The sequence below is a fragment of the Aulonocara stuartgranti genome (genome assembly GCF_965226115.1).
Source record: "Aulonocara stuartgranti genome assembly, chromosome: 3".
In the NCBI taxonomy this organism is placed as follows: domain Eukaryota; kingdom Metazoa; phylum Chordata; class Actinopteri; order Cichliformes; family Cichlidae; genus Aulonocara; species Aulonocara stuartgranti.
In genome coordinates this window covers 44573016-44585942 of record NC_138941.1, presented here as the reverse complement: position 1 = coordinate 44585942, position 12927 = coordinate 44573016, and positions in this window count along the sequence as shown.

Below are 12927 nucleotides of genomic sequence, written 5' to 3'. Positions count from 1 at the left end.
TCTTAAGGCCACTGTTTCTGTTTCTATTTCTTTCCATCTCGCTTGGTAGTCTACATTACACCAACACACTAATATCCTCAATTCAGCTGAAATATAATAATCTTTCAAACATGGGAACCCCAGCCCCCCTTTGTCTTTAGCCAACTGGATAGTTTGGTACTTAATCCGTGTTTTTTTCCCCTGCCATATGAACCTAGAGATTATTTTGTCCCATTCCTGAAATTGTTTATCAGTTATTTCAACTGGGAGTGTTTGGAACAGAAAAAGCATCCTGGGCAAGATATTCATTTTAACTGTATCAATACGTGATTCAAAATTTTAAAATGGTAATAAGTTCCATCTTTTAATATCCTCATTTATTTTATAACACAAAGGATTAAAGTTTGCATTATATATCTTAGAGAGATCTTTAGTAATATTTACTCCAAGATACTTCATCTGCTCCGACTCGAAGTTCAAATTGACTTTAGACTTAATTTCCTGATTTGGCTTATAATTAAAAGTTAATATCTGAGTCTTCGATATATTTAGTTTATAACCTGATAGTGAGCTAAAGGTCTCCAGAAGTGATAACAGCTTGGGGAGAGTAATGTTTGGATTTGTCAAGTAAATCAAAATATCATCAGCAAACAAGGAAATCTTATGCTCTCGACCCATGATCTTGACTCCAGTAATATTATTGCTTTGTATAACACTTTGACTCAGGGCCTCTTTGAAAAGAGCAAAGAGTGAGGGACTTAAAGGGCAACCCTGACGTGTCCCTCTCTGTAAATTAAAAACATTAGAAAGCGCCCCGTTAACTTTAATTCGTGCCATTGGTGATTTATATAGTGCTTGAATAATCCTGATAAACGATTGATGAAATCCAAACTTGCCCATGACTTTATACAGAAATTCCCAATTAACCCGATCGAAGGCCTTTTCAGCATCTAAGCTCATAAGGACGATCTGAATTTTATTTTTTCCAACATAATCAATAACATGTAATGTTCGGCGAACATTATCTTGCGTTTGTCTCTGCTTAATAAAACCAGTCTGATCCAAGCTAATTATATGAACAAGAATATTTTCAATTCTTTTGGCAAGGATGTATGTGAATATCTTATAGTCCTGGTTAAGAACACTAATAGGGTGGTAATTTCCACAATCAAGCCTGTCCTTTCCTTCTTTACCTATTAAGGAAATAGAAGCCTCATTCCAAGATGGGGGGATTACTCCCGTCTTTAAAATATAATTGAATGATGTTCTCATCAAGGGAATCAATAACTCTTTCATTTCCTTATACCAATCTGATGGGAATCCATCCGGGCCTGGGGATTTATTAGGTTTTAATTTTGAAATAGCTTTTTTAATTTCAATTTCAGATATGTCCTTGATTAAGGTTATATTCTGGTTTTCATTCAGCTTTGGTAAGCAAAGTGAGTCCAAGAAAGATATCATACCTTTAACATCCACTCTAGGTTGTGTGTATAGTTCTTTGTAAAATTTTAAAAAAGCTAACTGAATGTCTTCCAATTTATACACAACGTTATTTGTTTGAGGATCCTTTATTTTATGTATTATATTTTCTGATTGTTGTTTTTTTAATTTATAGGCCAGTAATTTTGCAGATTTGCCTCCTACCTCATAGTATCTTTGTTGTAAAAAAGCCATATTTTTTTGTATTTCACTTGAATAAATTTCATCAATTTCGTGAGAAAATCTTCTCATGATAGTCTTTCTGGTTTAGCAATACTGTGCACCTACCCTTGTCTGCCGGAAGGATGATAATGTTGTTGTCATCACTAAGTGATGTGAGTGCCTTCCTCTCCTCCATGATGATGTTGGATGCTGGGGGCTTTGCATTGCTGAGACAGGCCAAAACTTTCGCCCATAGTTGCTCTGCTTCCACTTCAGAGCGAACACCATCCCCACTGACACAGTGGCCAGGAAAGCTGAAGAACAGCACATCAAGAAGGCCCTGAGTAAATGTGGTTATCCCAGCTGGACTTTTGTCAAAGCTGGAAAGGCACCTAAATAAAGCTCCAGCCAATCCAGGAAAGAAGGACAACCACTGCCCAAGCGAAAACCTGTAGTGATCCCGTACGTGTCAGGAGTATCGGAACAGTTGAGACGCATTTTTTCTAATTGTCTCTGTGGCTTTTAAACCCCAAAACACGCTGCGCCAAAAATTGGTCCACCCCAAGGATCGGGTCCCCCGACACAAACAGAGTAACATAGTGTACGCTGTCTGTGAAGGTTCTCAGTCATCCAGGTCATCGTAGTCAAAGGAGCTTGCAAAGTGTACGCTGTTAAGTGCCAGGAGGATTGCAAGGATTTATACATCAGGGAAACCAAACAACATCTGGCGAAGTGGATGGCACAACACAGAAGAGCCACCTCGTCAGGCCAGGACTCTGCAGTCTATTTACACCTACAGGCCAGTGGACACTCTTTCAAGGATGAGGATGTACACATCCTGGACAGGGAGGAACACTGGTTTGAGCGCGGAGTCAAGGAGGCCATTTACATGAAAAGGGAAAGACCATCTCTGAATCGAGGAGGGGGCCTAAGGGTACATCTTTCGCCATCATACAATGCAGTGATTGCAGCCATTCCCCAACTCTCTGTGAATGGTACTCATGGCCATTGATCAGTGGGTTTTGGTCAGTGGTTGTTGATCAATGGTCATGAGAATTTGCATAATTATGATTAAGGAACTGACCTCCCAGCCAATTGTTCCTTCAGTGGGCTGGTTTCAGTCATTATGCAAATGTACTGTTTATAAGATTGGGGAAACCTGCAGTCAGCTGAGACTGAAGAAGTCACTTGGATGAGTGACGAAACGTTTCTCCCACAAAACGCTACGTCCAGATGAACAGAATCAACTTTTTGAGACAAGATGCACTAGTTTAAAATGTAAGTAAAGAGAATTAAGGTTGTCCTGAAGGGTAATGGAAAGAAAGAGGACAAGGCAGAAGAGGATGAGCGAGAAGGAGGTACAAAGTTAGGATCCAGGACTAAAATTAATACCTAAATGAAAATGAAGAAAATGATGCACTTTTAAGGTTGATACTCTAAGCAAATCTTCAAGTAAGTGTGGAATAATTGTGCAGCGTGTTGAGAAATTAGAGTTAAAATGTGAGGATGGATCATCGATTTTTTTCAAATATCATCATCATTTTATATAAACAGTTCATTTATTGTTAGCACTACAAGGTTCCTGGTTTGCTGCTTCAAAATCAAAAGAAAAAAAAAATCAAAAGATGCGTGAGAGATATAGATCAAGGAAGGAAGAAAGGCCCAAAGAAGCTTATTTATAGGGCACAGAGTACTGTGCTACGCCTCAAGCACTGATTACAACATCCTTTAGAAATGAAACATTAAAACACAAAGATAACTGTCTTACTTCCTCTGGTAGAGAAATCACTGACACTTTTCTGTGGAACTCACTCGAGCAGTGTTTCTGCAGTCAACAGAAACCCAGATGTGCCTGGTGAAAACTGGGCATGTTGCCATTGTTTTAAAGGGCAAATGCATAATGTTAACAACGACTGGGATTAGAGATAGTGAATCTGTGCTTAAAAGTGATTAAGAAATTGTAATTAAAAACAGAAGTAGAAAAACTTTCACATTGTTGACGATTAAGGGGGAAGTTGAGCATTCACAGATGCACATGCAGGCCCAACATGTGGTGGCAGCAGCTTCTGCATAAAATTTAATGATGTATTCCCTATATGCAGTGTATCTTTTCATTTATTTTATTTTGTTAAATGCAGTTATTTGAAAAAAAAAGTGTAAATATTAACTCCATAATTCATTGATCTAAAGAATAAAGTCATTTGGGTTTTTTTGAAATTCCACTTTTCTTTTTAAGACATCCAGACTGATTTATTATTATTACCATTATTATCAACAATGCTAACAATGGTGGTTAGCACTGTTGCCGCACAGCAAAAAGGTCCTGAGTTCAATTCCACCATGAGGCCGGGGTCTTTCTGTGTGGAGTTTGCATGTTCTCCTCGTGTTTGCGTGGGTTCTTCCCACAGTCCAAAGACATGCAGTTAGTGGGGATAGGTTAATTGATTAATCTAAATTGCCAATAGGTGTGAATCTGTGAGTGAATGTGAATGCTAATGGTTGTCTGTGTCTCTATGTGTTAGCCCTGTGACAGACTGGTGACCTGTCCAGGGTGTACCCTGCCTCTTGCCCTATGACAGCTGGGATAAGCTCCAGCACCCCCCGCGACCCGGAAAGCATAAGCGGAAGCAAATGGATGGATGGATCAACAATGATATAAATGAATTGCAGGTTTTTACAATGTTTTAACTGTTTGGGCTAAGAGAAAAGAAAATGAAAAAAAAAAGTTTTTTTACATGTTAAAATACTTTCAGTTGGGCTTTATGTTCCCCACAAAGTAAAGCTGACAGTCCGGCTTTATAAAGTAAGCCATAGTGGCAAAGTTTCCAAATCCGAGTAACTGCAAGGATTTAGGGCCTGTAATAACTTGCAAGTTTTTTTTTTTTCTTTTCAGTGATGACAATCCTTTGGATCTTTTTGCCAGCACAAACATTTTTTTTTCCCTATGGAAAATAAATAACCTGCATGCTTTCATTTTACGTTCGCACAGACACACTGAATTTGTCTGTGCGAAAACAGACAAAATCAGTGTGTGTGTCTAACAAACAGCTTAAGAAGGATTTTTGTTTTGTTTGTTTTTTTAATTGGTTTTCTCATCTAGCATATGTCCCTTGATTTCTCATGGAGCATTGTGCTAAATATTTGTAGTATAGGTCACTTTTGCCAAACATTTTTGCCACTGCTGCAGACAGAGTGCAAGCATGTCCCTCTACCTCCCAGTAACACCGGTCGGACAAACCCTCTCTGCACAGCACCTGAGGAAATTTAGTGAACCTGTCCAGATGTGCTGAAGCCTGGCCAGGTGAAGGCCTCATCCTGCGATTCTCTAATATCAGGTGGAGATAACAATAGTTTGAGGTCCCATCTAGTTTGAGGGGATGAACATCTGGCAAAAAATACAGCGAGTGCTGTATTCCCACTATTTTCAACTATAAACTATATATGATTTTATAGTCCTGTGCGAAATACGGCTGTATAAATGTGTCGCAGCCCCTTGGCGTGCGCACTCACAACAATGGCTGAGCGTAATTGTGTGGATGTATTTTACCTCCACAAACAGCTGAGACGTGGTTTGCGATACATGTGGCAAAAAAGTGAGGTGTTGTGGCCATACTTGCCAACCTTGAGACCTCAGAATTAGGGAGACATTCAAAAGGGCTGTTGGGGGGGTGATAAATACATTTTACAGTGTTTATTTATCTGATAAAATACATTAAATGTCACCGTTATTATTGGCCGGCCCGGAAACCGCGGGGGTGTCCAAATTCAGAGGCTGCTTCCACCTGAGGACCCGGCCTTCGTGGTCTAAAGAAACCCGGGTAGTACGTCATGAGCTCCCTCAGTGGAGTGAAACTCTGCCGTCTGCTCCTTGCTATCTAAAATATAACCGGGCGCTGACGTAAACTCTCGACCGTCTCACACTTCTGTTTAATCAGTTTTCTGTTTGACGTTTATTCAGCTGTGTGAAAACCCCGGAGGAACCGTCCTGAGGGATTAATAAAGTTAAATTTAATTTAATCTAATCTAATAACTTTAATCTCAGCCAAACCGATTTACTCACGAACAAATAAAACACTGAAAAAGCCAAACAATAACATTTTTAAGTTATCAAAGTGAGTTATATATCATGTTCAACCAGAGTAGTGAAAGACCGCGGGGGTTTGAAAACGATGTGTCGGTCAGCTCAGATATTTGAAGTTTACACAGCTACATTCTCACCTGAAAATATGTTAAAAGATTTTGCGACCCAGAAAGAGAAATAAGAGCAATATTAAAACTAAGTAGCTGCCGCCATTGTTGGAAACTGGAATTGGCTGGGCCGCGCTATGAATTCTGCGATATGGTTTTTCAATTTTGTTGTCCGGGTGGAAAATCGGGAGAATGGTGGCTCCGGGAGTTTTTCGGGAGGGGCACAGAAATTCGGGATTCTCCCGGAAAAATCGGGAGGGTTGGCATGTATGGTTGTGGCAACATCACTAATCTTGTCAAACACCTCAGTGTAAATCATATCATAGAATATCAACACGTTCTTGTCAGGTTAGGGCTGTGTGCAGGCAAGAGTGGTGATAAGGAGGACCCAAAGTGCAGACGCTCGGAGGCAAAAGTGTATTTTAAAACTCAGCTTTTATTGCTGGCAAAACGTAACAAAAATCCAACTAAACTTACATGAGCAAGCAGCCCACACAGCCTAAATGAGGGTAGACCACAACACAGACAGAGAAACACAGGGCTTAAATACACAGGGGAGCAATCAGGCAATGGGTAACAGGAGGGAAACACAGCTGGGGCAAATCAGGCCTAACGAGACAAAGGAAGCAAAACCAGACGCATATACATGAGACACGGACTTTCAAAGTAAAACAGGAAACATAACACAGACTGAACTAAAGACACAGACTCACATGCAGGCACTGCAACAGAGGGAACAGAGACGGGACCAGGGCAGACAGACACTGACTGGACACGGGGATATAGCAACTAAGGATACACAGAGACGCGAACTTGACAAGGGGATACAGCTGACAGGGGAGACAGAGCAACTAGAGAAGACAGAAACATAAACCATAAGACAGAACTCAAAGAAACCAAAGACTAGAAATGATAAATAATATAATAATAATATAATAATTGTAATATAATAATAATAATTGTAATATGGTCAACACCTTGGAGACGCTTGCAGCTGCTGTGAAGGCTCAAAACAACACCATTGAGCGTATGAGGGGAAACATCAGAGAGAGGCCTGCTCAAAATGAGACCCTTGAGCGACAGTTGGAAAACATCGCGGAACGGATTACTGCAGTTGTGAGGTCTCAGAATCAAAAGAACGATAACACCATGGAACAGAAGTTTGATACCATCATGGGGAGGCTCGCGACTCTCCAACGGGAGATCGAGAGGCCAGTGTGTTAAAGAGCAGCCTGAAAAATTCTCCTGGGCTGCTCGCATGGAAATTAACAAAACCAACATAAACATTGCGGATCCCCATCACGGCGCCAGCTGCAGGCCCAAGGCTGGAGCCGAACAATCACTCCCTGATAATGACTGTGTTACGGCTATTCTTCCCATCCCATGCAAGGACACCTGGATTGGCTGGAGGACTGTTTACTTAGCCTGATAGGCCGAAGGACACTGTCTCAGCTAAACTATGGACACGCACACACACACACTTACACTGATAAGCACTCACTCATCCCCCCTCCCTTTCCAACGCCTTCGATGCTTGTGCCCTACCGGGGAAAATAGCAGTCAACTGGACCAGCACAGATGCTGCAGGACCGGATGCGCTGTCTACACCGGCTCTCTCTTACCCTTTACCCGCCCCTGTTGCTTGTCTTGTGTTTCTATGGTGTATTGATAGTCATGTGCTTTTGTGCTGAGGTGTTTTTTCTGTTATCAAACTGTTCTCCCACTAGGAGCTCAGTCTGAGTGGAGTTTTTTTTCTCCTCCTCTTACCTCATGTAGTGTATTTTCGTTGTTTTTTCCTATCAGCCTACCTTTCTGACATGTCTGCCCAATGTGATGTTTGTGTAAAGTTGGTCAGAAGGTTCCTTTGTAAGTGCACATGCGCCATTAGCGTGCTGCCTGCTGTAACCCTAATTTCCCTCGGGATGAATAAAGTATTCTGATTCTGATTCTGAATAAATTCAAAAACCCTGGGTCAACGACCCAGGCATCCTAACAGTTCTCACTCCCAAAGCGTAAGATTTTACGCTAGGTGACAAATCACCAACATATTACGTTTTCAGGCACCCAATGCGTTCCTACATGACGACATCGGAAAACTGAGGACACGTGAGAACTGTTTGGACTCAATCCACACATCTTTGCTCTTTCCCTTAAAATCGCTTGGGAAAACACTATTTCATGTCATTAAAGTGCTGGTTAAGGTTAGAAATAAGGTTATGGAATACAGGGCTGGAACCCGGCGCGTACCATAAGAACGCGGAAGGTCACCTTTCGCGTTCCTCAGGTACGCCGCGGGACGTGACAAAACGTCGGGATGTTACGCCTCGTGAGTGAGAACGGGCTCAGAATATGTATGTTGAGACGAACTGAAAAGGAGGAGAGGGACAGGTGCTGCTAGGGCGAGACAGACGTCTCTCACGGAGTCCTTTAGTGCTGCAGGCAGGCAAGGTGTTCAAATAGCGCACAACTTCTGTTTTTTTTATTTCTATATGATGAACTATGCATTATTAAGTGATAAGAACAAGTAATCTGATGTCCTGTAATCATTATGATGCTATAATTTGAGATACAATAAATAAAATAAGTTTTTGTACAAAATATCGGTATCGGATCAGTATCGTCGATACCACCCTGAATATTACTTGGCATTGGATCGGAAAGGAAATCAGTGGTATCGCACATCACTACTGAAGAGGAGGAGAGGGATAGGAGAGGGTGCTTCTAGGGCGAGACAGACGTCTCTCACGGAGTACTTTAGTGCTGCAGGCAGGCAGGCAGCGTTTTCAAATAGCGGACAACTTCAAGTTTTTTTATTTCTATATGATAATTCTGCATTATTAAGCAATAAGAACAAGTAGTCTGATGTCCTCTAATCATTATGAAGCTATATTATTATATTATTATTAAAATTACACAATACAAATATATATGAAATACAATGAAACATTAAGTTTTTTGTACAAAATATCAGTATCAGATCAGTATCGCCGATACCACCCTGAATTTTTCTTGGTATCGGATCGGAAAAGAAATCAGGGGTATTGCACATCACTAATGCAGAGTGTAGCATCTCTTGTGGACAGCCTCTTCAGGTTACCCCACAGATTTTCTGTTGGATTTAGGTCTGAACCAATCAATGGCCGTGCCATTTCAAAACCTTCAAGTTCTTCTGGTGAAGGTTTGGATCATTGCTACATTGAAAGGTGAAATTGCTCTTCATTTTCATCTCTCTAGTAGATGCCTGGTTTTGGATCAAAAGTGACTTTTATTTGGAAACTTAAATTTCCTCCACCTTAAAAGTTGAGGCTGACGAAAAGCAACCTCCAAACGTTATTCTGCCACTGCCGTGCTTCAGTCTGGGCGTTGTAGGTACGTTCTTTTGGTGAGGTGTAGTGTTCATTTTGCACCAAACAAATTGTTCTTTATTTATTAATTTAATATTGATTCAATATTAAGAGATCTTAATGTAATATTGATATCTCTTTGATGCTTTGAAACCTATATGCAAAACCATGGCTTTTATTTTAGAAGTTAAGAGAGTAAATGTCAGAAAAATCAGTCTCTAAATGATGGGGTTTGTATACCCAAAAAACTAAATTTTATGATTAACTAAAAATGTGCTTTAACAATGTATTCGTTTAAGGGTGTTACTTATACTGTACATGTTTTTATGTTTTTCAATGGATTTTTTTTTGCATTCTTAATTTTTACTATAAAAATGGCAATTAAATATAGGGATGGGTAGGTTCTGACATAAACGGTAGTAACCAGAACGAAAAGCAGCGCACATTTCGGTGCTTTTCTTTCCTGAGATGTCAAACACTTTGGATTCTAGCCAATCATTTTACCTTTCCGAGGATAGTAGGCGGGCCCAGGTACCTACGTTCTTTTAGAGCAGAGCTACAGATTAAAAATGCCCAACGCAAAGTGGTCAAAAGTCTGGCTTCACAGCAAAGGATGCAAACTCAGCAGCCTGCAACAGGTGCTTTAAGGTGATTTAAGGAGGTAACACCTCGAATCTGATGAAACACCTTGCGACGCACCATAGCGGTTTTTGATACGGGCGACACGGGCGGTTTCCCGGGGTGGCATCGTGGTGGGGGGCGGCATCACGGGCATCGGCAAAAAAAAAAAAAAATTGCTCGTACTCATGCTGCCCCGACATCAGCCAGCGCATATTGGGAATGGCATAGGCACTGATCGGTTTTCTATCGCCCATTTGCTGGGAGTAAGGGCGCCCTCCGTTTGCGAGGTGCACCTGCTGCTTGCAGCACAGGGAGGAGAGGGCGGGGCGGCGGGGGATTCTCTGGCTGGCTGGAGCGGCATCTAATACCAAATCACAAAATAAAACAAAATAAAAACAAAACAACAAACACTAAAACAGCGGACATTATGATACAGACTTATAATTTGCACCGATGTTTTTTCGAAATTCTCGAGAGCCCTCGGTGCGCCTGCTCACTGCTGAAGTCAAAGTAAACTTTATTGTCATCTCCGCTACATACAGTCCAGTATATAGAGAGACAAGACGACGAGGTTCCAGTTACAGCAGTGCAAGTAAACAAACAATAAATATAAGAAGAGAAAGAAAATAAATATACACTTTAGGACTCGGGGTAAAGGGATCAATAACAATTTAAAATTTACAGTTTGATGATTTAAAGTCTCACACACAAGCCGTCGAAAGGGGAGGGGGGGCGGCTGCTTCCAAATAGAGCGCATTTCATTCATAATGATGTAAATCCAAGCCCATTATGTATTCATGATTTGAATCCTGGGTTGTGTGAAATCCCAGAAATACGCCTTAGACCAGGGGTCAGCAACCTATAACACCCAAAGAGCCATTTGGACCCGGTTTCCACGCAAAAGAAAACACTGGGAGCCGCAAATACTTTTTCACATCTAAAATGAAGATAACACTGTATATATTGTTTTTTACCTTTATGCTTTGTGTGAACAAACAAGGTGTGTTTCTTATGAAATCCATGAAGTGCTACAGAGAAAATGACATTTTATTTATGTAATTAACACATTTTGAACTCTTAAAAAAATATAACAAAAGGAAAGACACCCAGCTGAACTAAAATGATCCATGTAGCAAACAAAAACTGTTATATCGCCTTTGGGCTTTTGGAGCCTTGACCTGACTTTTAAAAAATAATTGGAAAAAAAGAATTATTGCTGCTAAAAAATGAAAAATAGATATTTGTAAAATTCTGCCTAAATATGTATTTTACCTGGTTAATGTGTGTGGTGGGGCGTGGTCTGCAGCGCCGCTGTAGGGGAGCTGAGCGACACCCGCAGTCTGCGCACAGCGTCTGCAAATCTGTAAGAAGTCACTTCATCTTTAGGCAGGACTGTAAGCTGTCATCTGTGAGGCGTGAGCGGTGTTTGTTTTTAACATAGTTCACAGTGGAGAATAGCTGCTGACATAATGTGGATCCAAAGATCCATAATTGGCCTACCTGGGGTTGAAAGTCTCGATAAATGCATGGCGTTTCGGCGGGTATACCGGCTTCCGCAAGTGTGACTCTTATTTTGAGCGATGAAAAAATAATAGAATATAATTTTATTTTTATATTTCTAGAACTACAAGTTAAAAAAGAACTAACATAAATAAAATACACTTCAGCTAAATATTCTAATTTATTTTCCCAAACTACGCTGAGTCGCACTAGGAGCCGCAGGTTGCCGACCCCTGCTTTAGACAAAGTGAATCTGTGAACTAAGGTGTAGGTCTATTAGGTTATGTTGTGCTGATCCTCAAGTTGGGGGATTTGTGTTCATACTGGAGTGCAAAATTAAAACCAATCGAAGATGGATGGAGTGTTCTCCCAGGGCGGCAAACAGGCTAGGACCGCCACTGGCGACGCATAGCGTTTTTTTTAAAAGCCGAGAAATGAACTGTATTTGATAGCTTGCTGCAAGACCTCACACTGATCTACTGCGGGTGTGGTGCCTGTTATCGAACACAGAGTTAGCAACATCTCCCAAAACCCGAAGAGTAGAGTCCTGGCCCCTAGCCCTGCCAGTGTAGCAGAAATGATGACGGATGATGATGCAGCAGCAGCCGTTCTTCTCTGTGTGAGTAGCTTAATGTTGTTCGTGTATAATTTACATTGAATAGGCTAACCACGTTATTACATTAATGCATGTAAGGTGAACTAGCAAACACCGTCGTAGTTACATGCGGCTGTCTTCTTGTTTGATGGCAGATACTCCCTTCACCCTGGCCAAAAAGGCTAAAATGACCAAAGAAAAAGTGGAAAACAGTTAAACATGAGAGGTTTTTGGACAAAGTTTGTGTTTTTTCCATTGTTTAAGCACTGCTTCCAGCCAAGAGTGATACCATATATGCCCTATAGCTGCAAAAAAGGCTAACATTGTTATCTTTTTACAAAAAAAACAGCTGAACATGAGAGGTTTTTGGACCAATTTTGTGTTCTCCATTCTTTAAGCACCGGTTCGAGCACTGTTTAAGCGCCGACACCGTTTCAAAAGTACTGGTTTGGCACCGGTATCGGATAAAACCTAAACGATACCCATCCCTAAATAAATAGGAGTAATAATTATAATGGATTGTATTTATATAGCGCTTTTCAAGGAACCCAAAATGCTCTACAATTCCACTATTCATTCACTCTCACATTCACACACTGGTGGAGGCAAGCTACAGTTGTAGGGGCAGACTGACAGAAGCGAGGCTGCCATATTGCGCCATCGGCCCCTCTGGCCAACACCAGTAGGCGGTAGGTGAAGTGTCTTGCCCATGGACACAACGACCAGGACAGAGAGCCCAGGGATCAAACCGGCGACCTTCCGGTTACAGATGCGCTTCCCAACCCCCTGAGCCACGGTCGCCCTGAGCGTGTACACTTTGTAGCCACTGTATAAATGGACATTAAGAGGGCATGTGAGAAAATGTGTATTGTACTGTGAAATGAAAAATCTAGCTATTTTGAATACACTGCAAATAATTGCACTGCAATTACAGCAGGATGATTATGTTAGCTTAACTGAATCAACACCACCAAGTCATACTAACAATCAGAATCCTTGAAGCACAGGCTGAGGGGGCGGCAATTTTCCACACAAGCTTATTAATCAACCAAAGACCAA